Source organism: Wolffia australiana, chromosome 16 (assembly GCF_029677425.1).
Source record: "Wolffia australiana isolate 7733 chromosome 16, ASM2967742v1".
Lineage (NCBI taxonomy): Eukaryota > Viridiplantae > Streptophyta > Magnoliopsida > Alismatales > Araceae > Wolffia > Wolffia australiana.
In genome coordinates, this window is record NC_135850.1 from 4,981,091 (window position 1) to 4,989,457 (window position 8,367).

The window sequence follows — 8,367 nt, forward strand, 5'->3', positions numbered from 1 at the left end:
GCCGCCCAAGGCCGCCCAAGGCCGCCCAAGGCTGTCACCTAGGACAGCCCAAGGCTGCCGCCCAGGGTTGCCCAAGGCAGCCCGCCCTAGGCCGCCCAAGGTTGCCGCCCAGGGCAGCCCAAGGCCGCTGCCCAGGACAGCCCGAGGCCGCCGCCCAGGACCGCCCAAGGCAGCCCCCCCTAGGCCGCCCAAGGCTGCCGCTTCGGATAGCCCCAAGCCGCCCAAGGCCGCCCGCCTAGGGCCGCTCAAGGTGCACCAACCACACTGGTGCCCGCGCATGCCAGCCCTATCCGTGTCTGCACTCATACGTCATGCTCTTTGCCAGGGCCGTACAACGCCTGGAATGCCCAGACCCTCTCGTCCAGTGGGCCAACGCCCGGAATCGCCCAATCTCGTCACGACGAGAATTCCCCGCAACCTCTTCATGCACTACGGTGCCGAGGTACGCTTGAACTCTTTGGTGTCAAAGTGTTCTTCGTCCAGTGTTCCGCGAAGATTCTCCACCGCCGACAGATTTGATTTGATTTAGAACTCCCTAAAATTCTCTCTCTATCGTGAGTTTCCCTCGTGACGTGAATTCAAGTATTGGATTTGGTGCTTCGGCATTGGCGCGGTGGTTGAAGATAGTACTCCCGCCCTGGACGAGGAACAGGGCTGTACCACCAGTATTTCATCAGTTTTAAGTTTCGAATTCAATCGTGGATTCTGTGGTCTGTTTTATCCATCCAAACCCGTCCTGTATCCTCCATCCGTCGTTGTCCTTTCCATCCCCACAGTCATCCTTTTTCCCTAGTTGTCCTGCATCACATTGACATAGAATGTCACCTATCTTAGGATCAGAAATGGTGACCACACCATTATCAAAGATCTTAATGATTTGGAAAGCCCCATTCCATCGTGACTTCAGTTTCCCAAGAAGAATGTCTCAAATGCGAATTGTAAAGCCACACATTCTTACCAACTCAATAATTTTGTCAGTTGAGGTGCATGTCAAGAAAGGCCTTCATTTTGGTTTTTAAATTTGTGAGTTCTCGTATGCTTCATTTTGGAGCTCCTGAAGCTCGTGCATCAGCAATAAATATTTCTTCCTTGAGACATTTAAAGAAAGGTTGAATTTCTTAATAGCCCAAAAAACTTTGTGCTAGATCTGCACTGGAAGTTGACTAGCTTTCCAAAAAATGAGCCTTTATGGGGGCATTCCTAAGGGTTTTTTATATGCTGTCCAATAAGTCCAAAGTGCATCATATAGCCTTCGACCAATCTTTTCAATCCGGCTTTGAAATTTTCTTGATGTCTCTTTTAGATACTTCAACTTGCCCATAAGCTGGATGATGCTAACGGGTGGTGATACTGCGCTCTAATCCAAATTTTTTTCAAGGGGGAACTAAAATGATGATTATTAAGATGAATGCCTCCATCACTAATGATAGCTCTAGGACACCCAAACTTCGAAAAGTTATTATGTCAAATAAACTTAACAACAACTTCATGATCATTTTTCCTAGTGGGAATAGCCTCTACCCACCTACACATATAAATCAACATCCATCAAAATATAATCATAATCCTCTAATTTGGAAAAGGGCCCATAAAATTGATACCCCATCGATAAAAAAATCTTAACCTCAATAATGGGCTTAATGGCATCTGATCATTTTCCCTTACATTAATGGCTCTCTAGGCAACTAGAACAAAAATTAAGGGCATCTTGAAATAGTTAATGTATCACAATGTGGAAAAAAGCAACATTGTAATACATTAAATGCTGTTATTCTACTTGGCATAGTGTCCTCAACAAAAGAAAGAATGAGAAACATTTAAAACACTCCATTGTTTCTCCTTGGGTGTACATCGTCTAAAGACATGATCAACTCCTAGATGGAATAATTTAGGTTCTTCATAATAATAAAATTAGATATCCCTTCAGAGTCGAAGGAGCCCAATAGTGAGATCCACATTACACACAAAGGCAGCCTATAGAATGCCCATAGAAAGGGAGTCCATAGTATCTTTGAGATGCCCATCACACAGATAGCCTGCACATGCGCATGGAGGAGATGGTATTTTAATTCAAATGATATGATCAAAAGGCATTTATATAAAACCTATATTTCTCATTCTTTTGATATGGGATTTTCAACAATAGTCTTCTTCAGTTTTGCACTGGGCTGGGCCGACAGTAGGAGAGAAAGATTGCAGCCTAACCGGCCATGATCTAAAGAACATACCAAAGATGCAATGACAGGGCTTTGACCTGACCCATCCCAAAGCCCCGGTCATAAATGTCAATTTAAGTGAAAGGATCTGATATCGATCATTCAATCTTTTGAAGGAAGATCAGACAATTTAAGTTCTTGCTATTTTTTTTAATTTTCCTTATTTTTAGGTTTTTGATTGGCCGTGAATGCTGATGTGAATGGTGAATCAGAGAATGAAACACTGATGGGCGGTTCACAAGGCACACTATGGGGCTGGTGCTGTGTCATAAGGGGTTCACCATTATGAATGAGTTCATGGCTGTGTTTTAGTTGCAGCTGTTGATCCATTCTCATGGAGATTGAATCCTTAGGGGGAACCCGTCCTTTGCCATCACCCGACCGTCGTCCCCATCACTCAGTCGGTGGAGACCGATGACAGGGGGCCACAGACCAATCCAACAATCCTGGGATAGCTGTTGGATTGGGTCTAGTTGATGGAAGATCGGGTGAGCTTCTCTCTTGAACCTATAAAGGATAATTTGGAAGCTTAATGGGGGATGTCTCATCATAGGAATAAGGGAAATGGAAGAGACTGGTTCAGCTATTTCTCAGTCCATCTCAGGTCATGACAGCCTCATAAGGTCTTGGGAACTTTAAGAGGGTGCTAGAGAAGGTTCAAGAAGACAAGGATATGCACAAGCAAGGCGGAGAAGACAATGGGAAGTCAAACACCTAGGTTAGAGGGCATCAATTAGTGTTGTCACCCCTACTCTTCAAATCAGGGTGGATCTGGTAAATATCTGAATTGATCTGGATGAAACAAGAAGATGAACATCTTATCTTAAAACTATTTCCATTCCATCTGAAAAGTTACATCATTTCATCAGAATTAGTATTGCGGCGTTTAGGCATTTTCACAAACAGTTACTGGGCATTGAGCATTCTACCTTATTTTACATTATAAAAAATACTAAAAATAATCATTAGATATATATACATGTATAAATGGTATTGTCATTCTGATACCATCCTAAAATTGGTACCTATTCAAGTAATTAACACAAATTTACAGGCATTTAAGGAGTTGAAATGGGGTTGTTATCATATATTTACATGCTAATTAATATTCCAAGTGAATTCTGATTTTTATGGAATTTTATGTTAATTTATGAATTTAATGGAATTTATTTGAGCTTGGAATAATTCTATTAAAATGTAAATATCAGGTTTAAAAAATAATTTTAATTAATGTGGGGACAAATTACTGAATTTTCTAGAATTATATTGGATTTTTTGGGAATTTATTCAAGGAGGAAATGAATTTTTCAATAGAAAAGGATATATTTATAAGGAAAATAAGAGTTTTAAAGCAATTTCTAAAGTTGGAGGGTTTTTTCCTAAGTTTTTGTCACAATTATGCCCTTAAAATAGCATTCAGTGGCCCATTATAGGCATAAAAATCAAATAAAATTATTTCCAAGGTTTTATTCAATTAGTCAGAATATTTCTATGATCTTTATATGGTTTTTAGGAAATATGGAGGAGAGAGAAATCAGAGGGGCATATACATAATTATTTTCTTGGCCGCGTCAATTTGCGCATGCAAATTTTAGCAGGGACTTAAGCGCAAAACTCTAAGGGATGAATATTGCATGGCTACGTGGCCAAATCTTGGCCATCAGATTCTTTGTGTCAGCAGAAAGTCTTCTTTATGGATGGTAAAGTTCACCACCAGTGCTGCGCATACAACGCACATGCACGGGAGGTGACATGGTGACGCCTGATTTGATCGTGCTGCTACAAGCACACATGTAAGTGCAAATCGATATGTTTTATGTTTATTTTAAATTTTTTTTCTTATTTTAGCCAAGGGGTACGTGGCATGTCGAGAAAGAACCCACCAAATGAAGTTAAAATTTTGCCAGCCAATCAGTAGTCGACACATAAAGCGTGTAAGGAAAAAATTAATTAAATAAAGGGGAAATACTACGTATCATCACCAACTCTCTGTTTTGTTCAAAAAATAGCACCAACTTTCTGTTTTGTTCAAAATATAGCACGCGCGAACAAGAAGACGCCAAGTGGCGTCTTCATTTTTTTTTGGCCAGCGATGGTCAAAATGCTGATGTGGATTCCACCGTGGTAGCCAGGTGGACTCCATGATGGCATCCACGCCAGGTGGACTCCACGTCAGCATTTTGACCATCGCTGGCCATTGCCACCGCTGCCCGTCGCGGGCGGATTCCACTGTGGCTGCCCGTCGCGGGAGAAATAGACAGGGAGAGACAGAGACAGAGAGAGACAGAGGAAAAGAAAACGAGAGGGAGAGAGCGGGGGAGAGGGCGAGAGGGACGTGTTAAGAAATATGGGGAGAGAGAGGGCGAACAAGTGGAAGAATGAGGCTGAAACTACGGGAGAGGGAGGGGGCGGAAAGAGAGAGAACGAGAAATAGAGAGGGGATGAGAGACAAAGAGGACGAGAAAGAGTTAGGGGGAGACAACTGGGCGAGAGACCAAGAGAACGAGAAAGAGAGGGGGGAGAGGGGGCGAGAGACAGAGAGCACGAGAGAGAAATAGAGAGAGGGAGAGAACTAGCGGGAGCGAGGGTGAGACGGAGAGGAGAGAGAGCGAGGGAGAGAGAAGGAGCAGGAGAGGGGGAGAGAGGTCGAGAGAGAGAACGAGAAAGAGAGAGGGGATGAGAGACAGAGAGAACGAGAAAGAGAGAGGGGATGAGAGACAGAGAGAACGAGAGAGGGGGGAGGAGAGACAGAGAGAATGAGAAAGAGTTAGGGGAGAGAACTAGGCGAGAGACCAAGAGAGCGAGAAAGAGGGGAGAGGGGCGAGAGACAGAGAGCAAGAGAGAGGGGGATGAGAGGCAGAGAGAACTAGCGGGAGCGAGGGTGAGACGGAGAGGAGAGAGAGCGAGGGAGAGAGAAGGAGCAGGAGAGGGGGAGAGAGGTCGAGAGAGAGAGAACAAGTGGACAGAGGGAGAGACGATGAGAAGGAGAAAACGGGAAGGACAGAGGAAGAGGGTGAGCGAGGGCAAGAAAAAGACGGGCGGCCGGCGACGGCGGAGGCGGCCGGAGACGGACGGCGGCGGCAGCAGCGGCCGGCGACGGGCGGCGGCGGCAGTGGCGAGCGACGGGCGGCGGCGGCGGCGACGGCTGATGATGGGCGGCGGCGACCAGAGACGGGCGCCCGCGGCGGCCGCCAGCGACGGGCAGCCACGGTGGAATCCGCCCGCGACGGGCAGCGACGGGCAGCAGCGGCAACGGCCAGCGATGGTCGAAATGCTGAGTGGAGTCCACCTGGCATGGATGCCATCGTGGAGTCCACCTGGCTACCACGGTGGAATCCACGTCAGCATTTTGACCATCGCTGGCCAAAAAAATGAAGATGCCACTTGGCGTCTTCTTGTTGGCTCGTGCTATATTTTGAACAAAACAGAAAGTTGGTGCTATTTTTTGAACAAAACAGAGAGTTGGTGATGATAAGTAGTATTTCCCCTTAAATAAATGAATATTGATCCAACGACTATGATTGGTCAAAATTCATTTATTAATAACTTTTGATCCTGAAGTCCGATTGAGGTCAAAATTTTATGGATTTTCTCTTCTCGACCTCCTCTTTCTATCTGTATTCGGACCATTCAGATAAAGCCTACCTCGATGGATAAAAATTAATTACTTATTGAGGGTAAAATTTTAATTTTTACCCTTTAACCTAAATATAAAAGCAGAAATTCAAGTTTAGGAGGTCATTCTGGAAGAGGCTCTTTCACATTTGTAAGACAGAGAGGAGAACCAGCCTGGATCAACCCTATTTGGTATTTTCCATTTCATTGTATTTGAATTTTAAGTGTAATTTAAATGATTTGTTAGTGAAATTTTGTTGGTTATTCTTCTTGATCTTTGTCTGAATTGCAAAATTTCTGGGCTTGAGCGGAATGTACAAGTCCTTGCTATGATTAAGAAAAGTGAGCATTGAATGGATATATCTATTGCAATTGCCAATCAAGAACAAAAAAAATATAGAAAGGTTAATTTCTAGGAAGATTAAATTGTGTTTGATGTAGGATGCCTAGGATTGATGTGGGTAAGATACGGTAACGATCAACTAAGGATGGATAAAATAGACCACAAATCAACACGATGAATTGTTGATCATTTAAATCCGATGAAAATGTTGATGGTGCAGTCCTTTCCTTGATTAAGGGCGGGAGAACTGTCTTACAGCCACCGTAGTGAAAACAAAGCTCCAAATTCAATATTCTGAATGATCAATTATGAAAAGACACACACCTATTCTACTAAGTCCAATAGTGGTGGAAAACACAGGAGAAACAATGGATGAAGTAATATCGACACCAATTTAGTTTTAAATAGATTTGGAACAATTCTGCCTTTCTAGATTTTTAATTTAGGGTCAGATTTCACATTTTCCCCAAATTCTTCACTTTCTCTCTCTAGGTTAATTCGTCTAGTTTCTCTCTCTATATTTCAAATTTTTTTATTTGGAAATTTAATTCAATATATAAAAACCCTAAATATAAAATTTTGTCCTTAAATTCATCCATTTTGAACTCTAATTTCAAAATCCCTTTCTTGATTATTAAATTCCCAATTTTAATTCATAAAAATTGTCTTAAAGTTTTATAATAATTGGGAAATTAATAATCCGAATTAATCTGATCTTATAATTGAAATAATTATATCTTGAGCTTTTTGACCAAAATATTTAAAATCAAAATTAAGTTTTTACTTGATTTTGATTAATTAAAAAACATTATTAAGTATAAGTTAGGTTTATTAATTGCAAAATTAATTCATCCTTGAATTAATTAATTATAAATTGGATAAAATTCTTGCTTGCTGCCTCCCGGTGGTTCGACCCCTTGCTTGCTCTATATTCTATATTTAGTGATTAAGGGTATTTATAAATTTTATTGTATAAGTCTAAACATCAAATCAACGACATGTTTACACGCATTTTTAGGCTTATCATAAAGCACATGTGCACGACTCAAATGTTTTGTTTTTCGCGGCCCGTGCCTATCATGTTCGTTGCTTTTCCCATTTTTTTATGTTTGTTTTTATGTGTTTGTATTCATCACGTCGCTTTCGCCGTGTTTGTCGTGTCACGTCCGTATCGTCCGTAGTGTCACATCATTTACTTTCCATAGTTTTATTTTCTTTGTGTTGTAAAAGGGGTCCCCTTGTTGGGACCTTTGTAAAACGGCCATCACGGCCCGATATAAGGCCATGATGGGCACCGAACAGATCGAGATCTGGTTTTTGTGTTGTGGAAGTTACACTTTCGTTCTCAGATCTCAAGCAGAAGGAGGAAGAAGAAGAGGAAGAGGAAGAGAAGAAGGAAGAAGAAGTGGGAGAAGAGGAATAGGGGAAGAGATGTGGGAGGAGAAAGGGAATGTCCCTCATCCCATCTCCTTCCCATTGTCTCTCCCACGCCCGTCAACGCCACTGTGGACCCACGCGCCTGGTGACTGGTCACAGCCCGCACATGGATCCTACACAACGTGCGCCACTCCCATTGAGTTACCATTGTGGCCCTCGTCTGATCATCCTATGGTCGCGCAAATGAATCCTACACAAAGCACATCATGCGTGACTAGTCTGCTGCACCGACACACTTGTTGCCTACACCATTGTCGACCACTGAGAACGTCCCGAAAGTATTGAGTATCGTCCGATGCCTCACACCTATGGCAGTCAATGCAACCGCGCATGGTCAAGAGTTTAGGGTAGGGAAGTTCGTGTTTCATCAACGAACGAACACTGTTCGTTGACGAACAAACAGCTGAAACATCCTGTTCGTGTTCGTGTTCGTGTTCGTGTTCGGCTTTTAAAAATGGTAAAAATGTATGATGAGAGAGATAGATAGATAGATAGATAGATAGATAGAGAGAGAGAGAGAGAGAGAGAGAGAGAGAGAGAGAGAGAGAGAGAGAGAGAGAGAGAGAGGGGGAGGTGTAAGGGGGCAGGGAGACAGAGAGAGAGGGCACGGTCACATGTTAGAGGGAGAGGGAGTGGGGAAAGTGAGTGAGGGGCACGGTAGGCGGAGAGGAGGGCGGGGAGAGAGAAAGGGAGAAGATCCCCGTTCTCCCTCTCTCTTTATCTCTATTTTAGTGTAAAAATAATAATTTATATTAC